A 13,438-nucleotide genomic window follows, 5' to 3' on the forward strand; every position below is an offset into this window, starting at 1 on the left:
TCTGCACTCAACAATTTCCGTTGCAGTCTTAATGTTACCACTCTTGTTTTTATTTCACCGAAGATTGTTTTCACTTTCCTATATGCTGATTCAGTCTTTCCGATAATCAGTTTTTTTATTTTTTCACGTTTTCCAAGCAACCATTTCGTCTTAGCTTCCCCACATTTCCTATTCATTTCATTTCTGCAACGACTTGTTTCGCTGTATACCTGAATTTCCCTGGACATGTTCGTACTTCCTTCCTTCCTTGATCAACTGAAGTACTTCACCTGTTACCTACTATTTCTTCGCAATTACCTTCTTTGTACCTATGTTTTCATTTCCAATTTCTGCGATTGCCCTTTTTAGAGCTGTCCATTCCTCTTCAACTGTGCTACCTTCAGAGCTATTCCTTATTGCTGTATCTATAACCCTAGGGAACTTCAAGCGTATCTCTTCATCCCTTAGTACTTCCGTATTCCACCTCTTTGCATATTGATTCTTCTGACTGCTCTCTTAAACCTGAGCCTACTCTTCATCAGTACAAGTTTGTGACGTGAGCCTATATCTGCTCCTGGGTGCTCCTTGCAAGCCATTGTCTGATTTCGGAGTCTCTGTTTGACTGTGATGTAATCCAACTGAACTCTTCCCGTATTACCCGGAGTTTTCCAAGTGTACCTCCTCCTCTTGAGATTTTTGAACGGAGTATTCCCAATTACTAGCTAAAATTTGTGGCAGAACTCTGTTACACTTTCTCCTCTCTCATTTCTTGTCCCAAGTCCATACTCTCCTGTGACCTATTCTTGTCCTCCTTCCCCTACAAATGCATTCCAATCCCCACGACTATTAGATTTTCATCTCCCTTTACGTACTGTATTAACCGTTCAATATCCACATAAACCTTATCTCTTCATCTTCAGCTAGCGGCGTGAGCATGTATACCTGAACCATCGTTGTCAGTGCTGGTTTGCTGTCGGTTTGATAAGAAGAACCCTATCACTGAACTGTTCACAGTAACACCCTCTTCGCGCTACCTTCCTATTCATAACGAATCCTACTCCCGTTATACCATTTTCTGCTGCTGTTGATACTACCCTATACTAAAAATCTGACCATAAATCCTTGTCTTCCTTTCATTTCACTTCACTGACCGCTAGTGTACCTAAATTGAGCCTTTGCATTTTCCGTTTAAGATTCTCTAGCTCCTCTACCATGTTCAAGCTTCTGACATTCCACATTCCGACTCGTAGATCGCTATTGTTTTGTTCAAGTGGTTCTGAGCACCATGGGACTTAACATATGAGGTCATTAGTCCCAAAGAACTTAGAACTACTTAAACCTAACTAATCTAAGGATATCACACACATCCATGCCAGAGGCAGGATTCGGATCTGCGACAGTAGCAGCAGCGCGGTTCCGGACTGAAGCGCCTAGGACCGCTCGGCCACCGCGGCCGGCTATCGTTTTGTTAGTTATTCAGTCTTTTTCTCATTTTCACCTCCCCCTTGCCAGTCCCATCCAGCAGATCCGAAAGGGGGACTATTCCGGAATCTTTTGCCAATGGAGAGATCATTATAACACTTTTTCAGTTACAGCCCACATGTTCTGTGGATGTATGTTATATGTGTCTGATGGGTGGTTTCCACTGCCTTCTGCATCCTCTTATCGCTGATCACTGCTGATTTTTCCGCCTTTAGGAGCAGTTTCCGACCCCAAGGACAAGGGAGTGCCCTGAAACTCTTTCCGCTCGTCCGCTTCGTTGACAAGACCGTTGGAATAATGAATGTGACTTATGCCGGAAATCTTGGGCCGCCAATACTGATTATTAATCAAAATTTGAACAGTGGTTCGTTCTGAAGCCGAGATCGAGAATGCCTTGATTACTAATCAATGACCGTACTTCTAGACCACGGGTCTGTCCCGGAAAAGGAGAAATCTCTCTATCTTTTTCTCACACGTCCGCATTTTTATCATTGCTTCCACACACATGTACGCAAAAAGAGGGGAAGGAGAGACCGACTCCGCGATTAAGATTTCTCAGAGAAATACAAAATGATGAAGAATCGACGAAACATTACTGAATGAAAGCAGAACAGATCTTATATTCCAATTTTGCATACTTTTTACTATTTACGTATGTCTACATTTAGACAAATACTAAATGTCACTGGAGAAACTATTACGTATTCTGGGAGGAGGTATAAATAGTAGTCGGCAGTAACAATAAAATGCTTTCCGAACCGTATTTTCACAGTGTTCTAAATATCTAAAAAATTCAATTGCATATCTGATCAGCAATCAGAACAATCAGAAATTGATTTCGGTTTGGCTTTTTCCATGCCTCCCAGGTTCTGCTAGGCAGGACGTGAATGTTTCTAAGATTGTGTCTGTTCAGAAGAAAGTACAAGCGTTTCTTTCCAATGTCGAGCTTCCGTCCTCAAGCAAGATTACTAAAATGTGTGATAATTTAACTTTGAATGGAAACTGAAATTAAACAGTAGAACGAAAACTGCTAAAATTAATTGGAGCAGACGGCCATTGTTAATGGTGAATGCATCGTTGTTAGTGGCCAAATTGACTTCTAGAAGAATGCTATAAAATTTAGAGAAATCGCCATCAGTTTTGCGGGCAAGTATCTTTAATTTACGGGCGAAATGGAATCATAGCTTGGAGACTGCGGCCACATCGCTTACGGTTTTCGCGCTTGCGTCGTTGTTTTCAAAACGCTTCGTGATAAACGGCACTTATCCTTGGGGACGCTGCAGCAAGTTTCAAAAGAATAAGTGGCGGAATACTTATTGTGTTTGGCAAATGAATTTCCACGCCACGATCCGTAAAGCTCATATTGGTCGTTGGCTGTAACAATAAAACATTAAAACATTTCATGTATCATATTTCTACTAGGACAACCGTTAAAATGACAACTCATGGGACTTAACTAATTTACATTAATTTAACTGCAAATTGTTACAAACCTAATACATGATACTTACATCGCATTTGTCTGCGCAAACGAAACTTAATTAAAAATAACTAAGGGATGTAACTGTAGTGCCTCCTGTCAGTATAAAGGCTAACAGACAAGAGACAGAGATCCGAGAAGGAACGCTCTTCACTAACTTTCTAAAACAAAAGAAAGTATTACAATCGATCGCAATCATCCACAGGCTGATTACCATTATATAGTTAAAGTATTATTTATGAAATAATAATTATGTTTCACAAGATTACATAAGTTATTTAGATTTTAAGTTATTTAAGGTAAAGAAATAGGTAAGTTCACATTTTTGTGCTTTCCGTCTTTTTTTGCAACGCTAAATATATTTGAAATTATGTGCGTCTTTCTTTGTAATGCTTCAGGCAACAGACGCCTAAAGGATAAAAGCACGGTGTACACATTTCTGGATACAGGGAACGGGGGTTAAGTACGTGTAGGGGATAGCGGATATACGCCGGAATCTCTTCACATAACAAGGAAATCAAATCAGCCGACTTCTAGGAAACTTCATATGCCAGGAATATCTCCGCGCACTGTCCCCAAAAAGACATTAAGAGTGTAAAAGTACAAAGTGCAGTTCTGCGTATGCTGATGCCAACAAAGAAGCCATAGCGATACATCTTTGTATGTGACAGGCTGAACAACACTGGCAAATTACGAGAGCGTGCTGAAAATTAATGTCTCCGAATTGTTTATGTGAAAACTTTTAAAGCTTTTAAAATAACGAAAACTTTATTAACGTTCTGCATCTTTATACTCCGTGTCTACATATTTATTTCTCAAGGTAGTTACTCTGGCGAAGAACAGATTTTCTCCCACCCAGGGACAAGCTTGTTGATGCCGTCACTATAAAATGTCGACTTTGTTCAATCCACCTCTGCTTGAACCGCTTCATCACCGTCCAAGTGAAGTTCTCCAAGACGTTAATTAAGTTATGGAAACAGATGAAAATCGTATGGGACCATGTCGGGAATGTATGGACGGTGATCGATGACAGAGAACTCAAGGCGTCGGATTGTTGCAGATGTCGCAGCGCTTGTGTGTGGTGAAGCATTATCATTCTGAAGGAGAGGGCGCTCCAAGTGTGGACGAACTACTTGAATTCGTGCTTCCAGTTTTATGACGGTGTCGGAGTACCTTGCGGAGCTTATCGTGCCTTTAGGCATGAATTCCAAATCTATCAAACCCTGAACATCCCACAGCACTGTGAGCATGACTTTGCATGCTGATGCTCAAATAGTTCAAATGGTTCTGAGCGCAATGGGACTTAACATCTGAGGTCATCAGTCCCCTAGAACTTAGAACTACTTAAAACTAACTAACCTGAGGACATCACACACATCCATGCCCGAGGCAGGATTCGAACCAGCGACCGTAGCGGTCACGCGGTTCCAGACTGTAGCGCCTAGAACCGCTCGGCCACCCCGGCCGGCCATGCTGATACCATCGTCTTGAAAACTTCCAGCATCTATGATCTTTAGTGTTAGAACTCCATTGACGCTCTCTTGTTTTCGGATCAAAATTGTGAATCCTCCTATCGTCACCGGTCACAATGATGTTAAAGAATCCATCACCATCACGTTCAAAACAACTCACATTCTTCTATAGACTTCAGTTAGAGGCAATCTTTGTGCAGCTAGAAACTCCAGTCTAAAAAAAAATCACTCTGTCTTCAGGCCACGAGTGGCCTACCGGGACCTTCCGGCCGCCGTGTCATCCTCAAAGGAGGAAAGGACGGGCGTGGGGTCAGCACACTGCTCTCCCGGTCGTTATGATTGTATTCTTGACCGAAGCCGCTACTATTCGGTCGAGTAGCTCCTCAATTAGCATCACGAGGCTGAGTGCAGCCCGAAAAATGGCAACAGCGCATGGCGGCCTGGATGGTCACCCATCCAAGAGCCGAACACGCCCGACAGCGCTTAACTTCGGCGATCTCACGGTAACCGGTGTAACCACTGCGGCGAGGTCGTTGCCAGAATCTCGATTATAGCACGCATTTTCTCGCGCGTCGACACATTTACGTTACACGGTAGTATTTGGAGCCGGCCACGGTGGCCTAGCGGTTCTAGGCGTTCAGTCCGGAGCCGCGCGACTGTTACGGTCGCAGGTTCGAATCCTGCCTCGGGAATGGATGTGTGTGATGTCCTTAGGTTAGTTAGGTTTACGTTGTTCTAAGTTCTAGGGGACTGATGACCACAGATGTTAAATCCCATAGTGCTCAGAGCCATTTGAACCATTTTCCTATTTGAAGCCCTGTGGTGGCGGAGGGTTGCAGCTTGCGTCAGCGGAGCGGGAAAGTCGACCTAGTAATATGCGTGACATATAATGCCTCAAACGACATTGACAACTGAATAAAAAATTTGGAGGCATTACTTTTCAGCACGCGCTTGTATTGCCTCCAACGTTCACATATCTGGAACAGTTGTTCGGTTCACAACATACACATTATATTCGGGAATACATTTCAGATAGTCCAGTATTAATATTTGGCGTGAAATATATTGATCTAAAACACGTTTTTACAGTTTCCTATTGCAGCCGTACATTTGGGCTCAGCACAGTAGCACGAGGTGCCTTTGATGAAATCAGGGAGGGTGATGATGACGATGCTTAACTACAACGTTGTCATCACTTCCCCTGAACATCACGGCCCACAATGTATATTTCTGCGGCTACATCAGGAATTGCATTTATGTCACTAGCATCCTTGTCTTTAAGAACTCAGGAAACAACGCTGACGTTGTTATAAACTGGGAACATTCTTGACAACTGTCGTGCAACCGGTGTGGCCTATGCTAAATACACAATCAAAAAATGTTTCGCATCACCTCGGTTCCGAGAGTTCCGGAAGCTGTACAGAAAATTGGAATGGTTCATGAAAACCACATGATACGATAAGATCGAACTAAAGACACGTCAAAACTGTACGCAATGAACATGTCTACCCCTTATGGTACAAATAACGTCAGTGCAAAGCGGGCGTTAAACACATTCACGTGCGATTTTACTGATGAGTTATCTTTGAGTGCCATAGAAAGGAAAAAGCCACTGTCTTTGCAAACTTCCTTTCCGTATAGCAAGGCTACAGCAACAGCAAATACTCTAGAAAGCATCTCCAAAAAGCTTTGTAGGATTCGCATCAGCAGGTTGATATGGTCATTGCATGTAGTGAGCTTTTGAAACTCACTGTATGTGTAATGTTACCCTGAACCAGAAAACTAATTAAGAGCCCAATAACGAGAAACGCACACATGGCTGTCCAGTAGTGGGCCCCTTGATGCACACGTAAACCCGCCAAGGCAGGGTGTCGTTATAAAGTCCCAACCACATTACATAACGCCCTTTGATATCTAAAAAACTGCCGTTTCTGCTCCGTCTCCTTGACATCACTGACAAACTTAACAATGGCGCATTTTCACACCCTGAAGCTAGCACTGTATCAGATGTTCTCCGAAATTAGAAAGGCGCTCATGATAATGAAAACCGTGTTTGTTTCAAAAACCGTGAGATGCTGATCTTCAAAAGGCTCTGCGATGGTACCTGACGGTTATTGCTGAATAGTTGCTCTTTTAGTCAGCATTCCATACGAGAAAAATGGTAGAGTCTTTGCCTGAGATTAGTCATACTTCAGGTACTGGCGCTTTGCAGGGCTCCGTTTAAAAGGAATAGCTCGGTGTAGTTGCAGAGTCGAGCAGCGCACGTCTGCTTTCATGCCCTGCAGCTAATTACTTGTAGATAACAACCTTGTAGTTGTGATCCTGCAGTCAAACATTCTAAGCATTGGCTAGAATTGCGAGTTAATAAAATACGCAGAAATACAAAATGAAAGTTAAATGAATCATTTAATGACAAGGGTTCCATTCTAACATCTGCAACTCTCAGAGAATTCTATTGAATAACGGTTATTCAAGAAAGGACATCTTTGATAAACGGGAAGTGGCTCTTCGATATTTAATCAAAATACAGGCAGAAAATACTCTTAATAAATGCACTAAAGTTATGTTGAGAGTGTTGCGACAATGGTAGCAAAATCCGTAAACTAAATAGTTATCAAAGATACCCGAAAACTAAGTCCTTTTCCTGATCACAATAAACGAATTATTCATCAACTCAAAAAAGTTGAGAGTTCAATATGACGATTTACAAACTAACACACTTATGATGACGAGTAGATAGACATACTCTGTCGTTCCTCAACCCCGTATTGCAAATGGCGGTATAAAGTTGGTTGAGAAACTAAAGTATTTTTCCGCCCATAATCTCACCCACTCCATCAAGCATCACACAACACACAGGCACGTGTGCCTTCTCCCAGAACGAAAATCATAATATAACCAAAGTGTGTCCTCAAAAGTTAAAATATTACAGCGGCCATTCACCGTCCGCTATCTATCACTTATATGTCCAAATCAGGCACATTACAACAGGTCTGCCTTCTTCCAGCAGTAATGAAAAAGAGTCCAGAATCGCTCCCTTGAGCTCTTCACTCGAGAAAGTTCCAGTCTCCACTTGACTCCCAAGGTGTTCCGCTACTATCTGCTTCTCCATTGGCTGAAGGACATACCGCCAAAAATACATCGTTCTTACGTGCTACAGACATAATTTGTCTCACCCCGACCACTTACCCACACTAAACTAAACTTACACAATAATTAAATAAAGAAATGTTATAAACGTTTTATCACACTCAGAACATTCGCGATAAATATAAATACAGCTTTTCCATAAATAAATTAGCCAGTGTTCTTGCACAAGTACGCTCACATTAAATGACAACGAATTGTAAAATTTTATGTAAACAATTATTTATGCCTTCTTTCCTTCTTTTATTTGCGCCTTGTCGCCTTTGCGCTGCTCCTCCCCCCCCCCCCCCCTACCCTTCCCGCCGGTGGTTCGAGTTTAGTTACATCTTTTATTTCTCTTTCAATTGTGGTGTCTGTCAATACGTGTCCTTGACCATTTTTAAATTAGCAGAATTTTTAATTGTACTTGCAGTCAAAAACTGAATAAAGTTAGTAAACTGTTAGTAAACTGCTCATTACATAAATACACAAGCAAGAAAAATATGAGGTATTCATGCTGTATTTATTTGCTGTGTAATTGTGGCAGGCAGAGACGATGTTCTGAGAAACATTTGCATACTGAAACAGATATAAAAGGCATTGTAAACCAATAAATAAAATAGATACAGGTATATAGAATTCAGGGATGATACCTACAGTGCAATGCTATAATCTGAGATATCGTTTGTTGAAACGCATGAAGTGATTAAAAGTTGTTAATTCATAAATTCATCGTGCAAATTTTTATTCACTGTGAAATATTAACTTCTATGGTTTTAGAAATACTGGAATATTGTTCCGCCGTTGGGTGTGCCTCGTTTTTCTTGGATCGCCGGTGAATACAGAATTACATTAACATTTGATTGTAAATTATTGTAGACTCTCAAAGAACTGTAAGAAACCATCTTTCAGCTTGTCTGACACTCTGCGAGTTCTTGGAGCATCACTTGTCTTTTTAAGTCTCGAAATTCCCCGTACTGTGATTTTCCTGTGTCCGGCCATTCACTCCTTGTCTGCATCTGGACTCGCCTGGACCTGTTGCCTAGCAGGACCTGCTGCGACGTGCCCTTAAACCTGGGCCCACTAGCGTTTAGCTGTACAATAATTCCAAGTTACCTTGTTCCAATTATAGGCGACAGATTAAGTCTCCTAATACGTGTAACAGCTCTCTGCAAAACATGAGAAAGCACCACTCTTCTGCTGCGAGAGTCGCCTTTCATCCTCGTTTCGGCCACTGGCCAGGTCGTGTTGTCAAACCTTCAGTGGTCTGTTACTCTCTCCGGTTTACGCTGGTGTCCCGACTTCCACTGAAACAGACACTTGAGACTTCAGCCTGGGCTGAAGGCAGAATGGCCTCCTGCCCCTAATCGAGCACAGTGTGCCTTCCCACTCACACAGAAGTAGTCCAGAAAACATGAAGTCCAGCACTAGGTAGACGGAAGCAAATGAAACTCAGAGTAGACCGTTACGAACGGTCACAGCGATCAGACGATATACGTTAATGAAAAAATTGATACTGGATTCCCCTCCATTATCATCTCCAGTTACTGAATCATCCTCGAATTGAATGGGAAAGACAGGAGAATTTGCCTGCCTAGTTTCAGACTTACAACTTTCGGAGGTATTTGTTAATAAGACTAGCTCTATGTGGGTGGGTGATGTTACCTTACAGCAGGACTCATCAACTATTGCATCGACGCAATATCGAAATCAATGTCAGGGATACCATTTCTTTACGTATCCAGAGTTTCGCGTGGAAACGTCTGGAGGTTAGTGCGTCCATTAAAGACAAGTCTCAGATGCAGACGGAATCCTTTGGACGACGGTCTGTGGTCACAGGTAGTTGCCTCAGCATCTGAGGAACGCTTTCCAACCTTCGTCTCACCGACAGGAGTACTTTACCTTAAATCTCTCCAACGAAAAAGTTTACGAAAGTCTACGAAAGGCTTCAGTAGAGGTGCAGGAAGATGACTTCAGAGATACGTGGAGGAATGTAAAGGGCTGCAGCACGTCAGACTATCTGCTGGATTATCACTTTTTGCAGATAGCTGTCTATGTATTTGGTACCGTTCCTGGAATAAATTGGTGTTTACCGTATTACGTGTTGGTACGAGGTGAAACTGTATCCCTAAAACTATTGTATAGATTCGTAATAACTATGGCACAGGTGGTAAAATAATATTACGAACGTTTGTTGTTGCCTCATTCTTGCTCTTTAAATTTGGAATGTCAAATTTTATTTTGAAAATTTACGTAGTTTGCTGGCAGTGTAAATATTGATTAGTTCCTAAGAGCTGACCATCCAGATCTACGTTTATACTCTGAAAATATTTGCAACGTAGTTGAGAAACATATTAAGACCTATCGTTCGGTAGGAACAATTTTGACAATATAGCTTATTTATTTATGTAAAGAATTCGGTGGGAAATCGATTGAAATTTTAGACTATTGTTTAAACAATTTAGAGAATGTGTGGAATACTGTTTATTTAAACAATATTTGGGATACGAGACTATGTATGGAATATAGTTTATTTATTTATGTGGATAATTTGACTGGAAATCGGTTGCAGTGTATAGAATATTGTTTAAACGATTTGGACAATGTGTAGTATATTGTTCATTTTAACAGTTTACGGGATAGAGTGTGATATAGGGAATATTTAAACAATTGCGATACTTTTTCATTCCGTCATGCAAGGAATACGTCATGAAACGCCCATCACAAGTAATTACACTGTTAAAAATCTATCGATCGCAAAGCACGCACTGTACACTGTCCCCTGTCTACTGGACCACTCCCAATGTCAGCTCGCGTCACCGCACAAGCAGCTCGCTAAGGGTTCTGCAAGTGAAGTGTCACACGCCTGTCCAGGAGTAGCCGATCGGGCCCTGCTACTGACAGACCGTATTTTACGCTAATCCTCGAACAAAAGAATCTGAGAAATTCCCTTCAAAACACTTGCTCTTCCTATTTTTCTCCTTCTGTAACGTGCCGCTCCTGGGTCTACATTTGCCATCGTTCGTGGTCGGACTGAACCGCAAACAAAGCAGCGTTTACCTCGTAAACATCAGTGGGATACCAACGCACACAAGACACCTTCCTTCCAAGGCAATTTCCTGACTGGGAATTGATTCTGTCCTTGTCTCTAAGCTGCTGTCTGTGATGGAGAGAAAGGGCCTCAGACAAGAAATTCAATTACATAGCATAGGATATATTTGCTGGCGCTGTATCTCAGTTTTCTTTGGTGGGAAAAGCTAATACCTAGAAACTAAATGTTCTAATTACATAATTACACTGCAGTAGACTGATGTCATCTTATTGTAAAATTATCCTGTCTGCACTCACCTTGAGATGCAGGGATCGACTGAGCTAGTGCACAGTGCCACCACCAGAGGACATTCCACCTGCTCCACTCCCCTCCCCCCCCCCCCCTACACCTGGCCCTGTTCCTCTCCACCTCTCCCAAAAAAATTGCTGGGAAAAAGATTCACTCTGTGCCGGAGAAGAAGAACATCATGACACGAAATTCAATATACTGAAATTCAGTAAATTGATACATCTTATTTATTTAATCAGTTTGCTAGAGAGGGGTTCCCCACTGAGGTAGGCATCATGACTGCACCCCCGCACCCTTGCTCCCCATGACATAATAACTGTAATCACAGTGGAATGGAATGAAGTGTGATACGGTAGCCACTATTTGGGGTTTCCCACGTCTGTGTCCATTATCGGGTATGATTTAGTGGTAGACTGATGATGCATTTTGATGGGAGAGGGAGATGTTGCTGCAGATCATTTGACAACTTTTTTTCCGTTATTCTGTTGCGATGCATCAGTTGTGCGACAACCTTCATTCGATTCGTATATAACTGCGTGTTCTGTGTGTGACTTTGAGCACTGTCTACTTGCGATCGTTAACAGCAAACATCTCAGTCATCAAAGGACTTCCATCTCAAGTGTAGTAAAACATGTCCATCCTGTTTCCACACATTCCTTTAAACGAACGAAGATTTATGCGGCATATTCCATTCCCCTGCTGAATCTGGTGATTCTAAGTTAGCAACAGGTGTTTGTGATGTATTGTAATCCCCGTGTATACATCTGGTTGACGGATGACTTGTTTACAGAGTTAATGGCAGCATGACATGTAATTTCACATGTCAAATACTACTGCTAAGCGTTTATCTCTTTCTTTCTAAGAGGTATTCTCCGTTACCAAAGTTCATTTTATATGGAACTGATGCAATTTAGTATAATTTCTGAACCTGATCAGATGTGAACAATGGGTGCTATACATCTCTAGAAAGCTATATTGTTCATGCATAACACAGAATCGATGTTTTAAACTTTTTCATTTTACAATTTTTCAGCCTAGTTCGTCGCAGAGAAATCTGCAAGGAGAATGTTTGTCATGCTCTTGAAATATATTTCTTACATTGGAATATTAACAGCATTGCATTCCACATGACTAATAGGTTGTTTTAAGTGCAGAGTTTTGTAGCCTTAGGAGTGCATATGTTTTATGTTCTCTCTTAACAATACCTTCCTGGTACTGATTCCAAACACTAAAACTATACTTTAGAAATTATAGCCTAGTTGATTTATGCAAAATGCTTCAAACTCCATCCACCTTGAACTCTGCTGTGCATAAAACTACCCATTTCTTCTTCTTTTTAACCATCTGCTACTACGTCAAAACACTTTCATATCTACTACTATACACCGATAAGGGGGGCTAACCTCACCGACATGTGGGTGCATGAAGAAATCTTGTGCTCTTGGATGGGTGCGGAACAGCAGTTATGGACTCGGCTCGCTCTATTCCTTCATGAGACGCGGAACGTAGTGGTCTACTTCTGGTCAGCTGCATATAAAATCTGTGACAGTGTTGCAGGGAGGTAGGTCAAAGACACTGTGAGGAGATCTTTCAGTCTCTAACTTTATCCTAAGTAAGCGAGAATTCCCTGAGACTCTCGTCTGCATAGAGAAAGATCGTTAATTACGCACTGTGCTCGAAGTGCTAGAAATATGCAGATCACTGTCTGGTATACTGTGATTTACGAGGGTTGGAACTTTAATAGTGGCAACTATTTGTCTACAGCTCGTTCAAAATAGATACGTGTTTCAAAGGTTTACTGACGTTCAGTCCGCAGCTCGTGGTCGTGAGGTAGCATTCTCGCTTCCCGCGCCCGGGTTCCCGGGTTCGATTTCCGGCGGGGTCAGGGATTTTCTCTGCCTCGTGATGACTGGGTGTTGTGTGACGTCCTTAGGTTAGTTGGGTTTAAGTAGTTCTAAGTTCTAGGGGAGTGATGACCATAGATGTTAAGTCCTATAGTGCTCAGAGCCATTTGAACCATTTTTTGAACTGACGTTCAAAGTAGTCACCAGCATTGTGTATAACCCGTTGTCAGCGATGTGGAAGTCGTAGGATACTCTTATCAGTGCCAGTTGTGTTGACAGTTCGAGCGGCGAGGTCTATTGCCCGATGTATTTGTAGCAGTTCTGAAGCGAATGCGGTGAAGTGCTTCCTTCAGTTTAGAAATCGAGTTGAACTCATTAGGGCTTAAGTCAGGGGAGTGCAGTAGGTGGTATAGCTCTTAGCAGCCCCATCAGTCAGACAAATCAGTAGCAGCTTGCACTGTAGGTGCTTGAACACTGTCCTACAAAATGATGGTCAGGTCCTGTAGAAAGTGTCATCACTTCTGTCTTATGCTGTTTATTTTTAGAACACAACCTGAGACCAACTTAGAGACAGAAGTGATGACACATTCTGCAGGACCTGACCATCATTTTACAGGACAGAGTTCAAGCACGTACTGTGCAAGCTGCTCCTGATTTGTCTGACTGATGGCGCTGCTATGTGCTATACCACCTACTGCTCCCTCCTGACTTAAGC

Source organism: Schistocerca gregaria, chromosome 1 (assembly GCF_023897955.1).
Source record: "Schistocerca gregaria isolate iqSchGreg1 chromosome 1, iqSchGreg1.2, whole genome shotgun sequence".
NCBI lineage: Eukaryota > Metazoa > Arthropoda > Insecta > Orthoptera > Acrididae > Schistocerca > Schistocerca gregaria.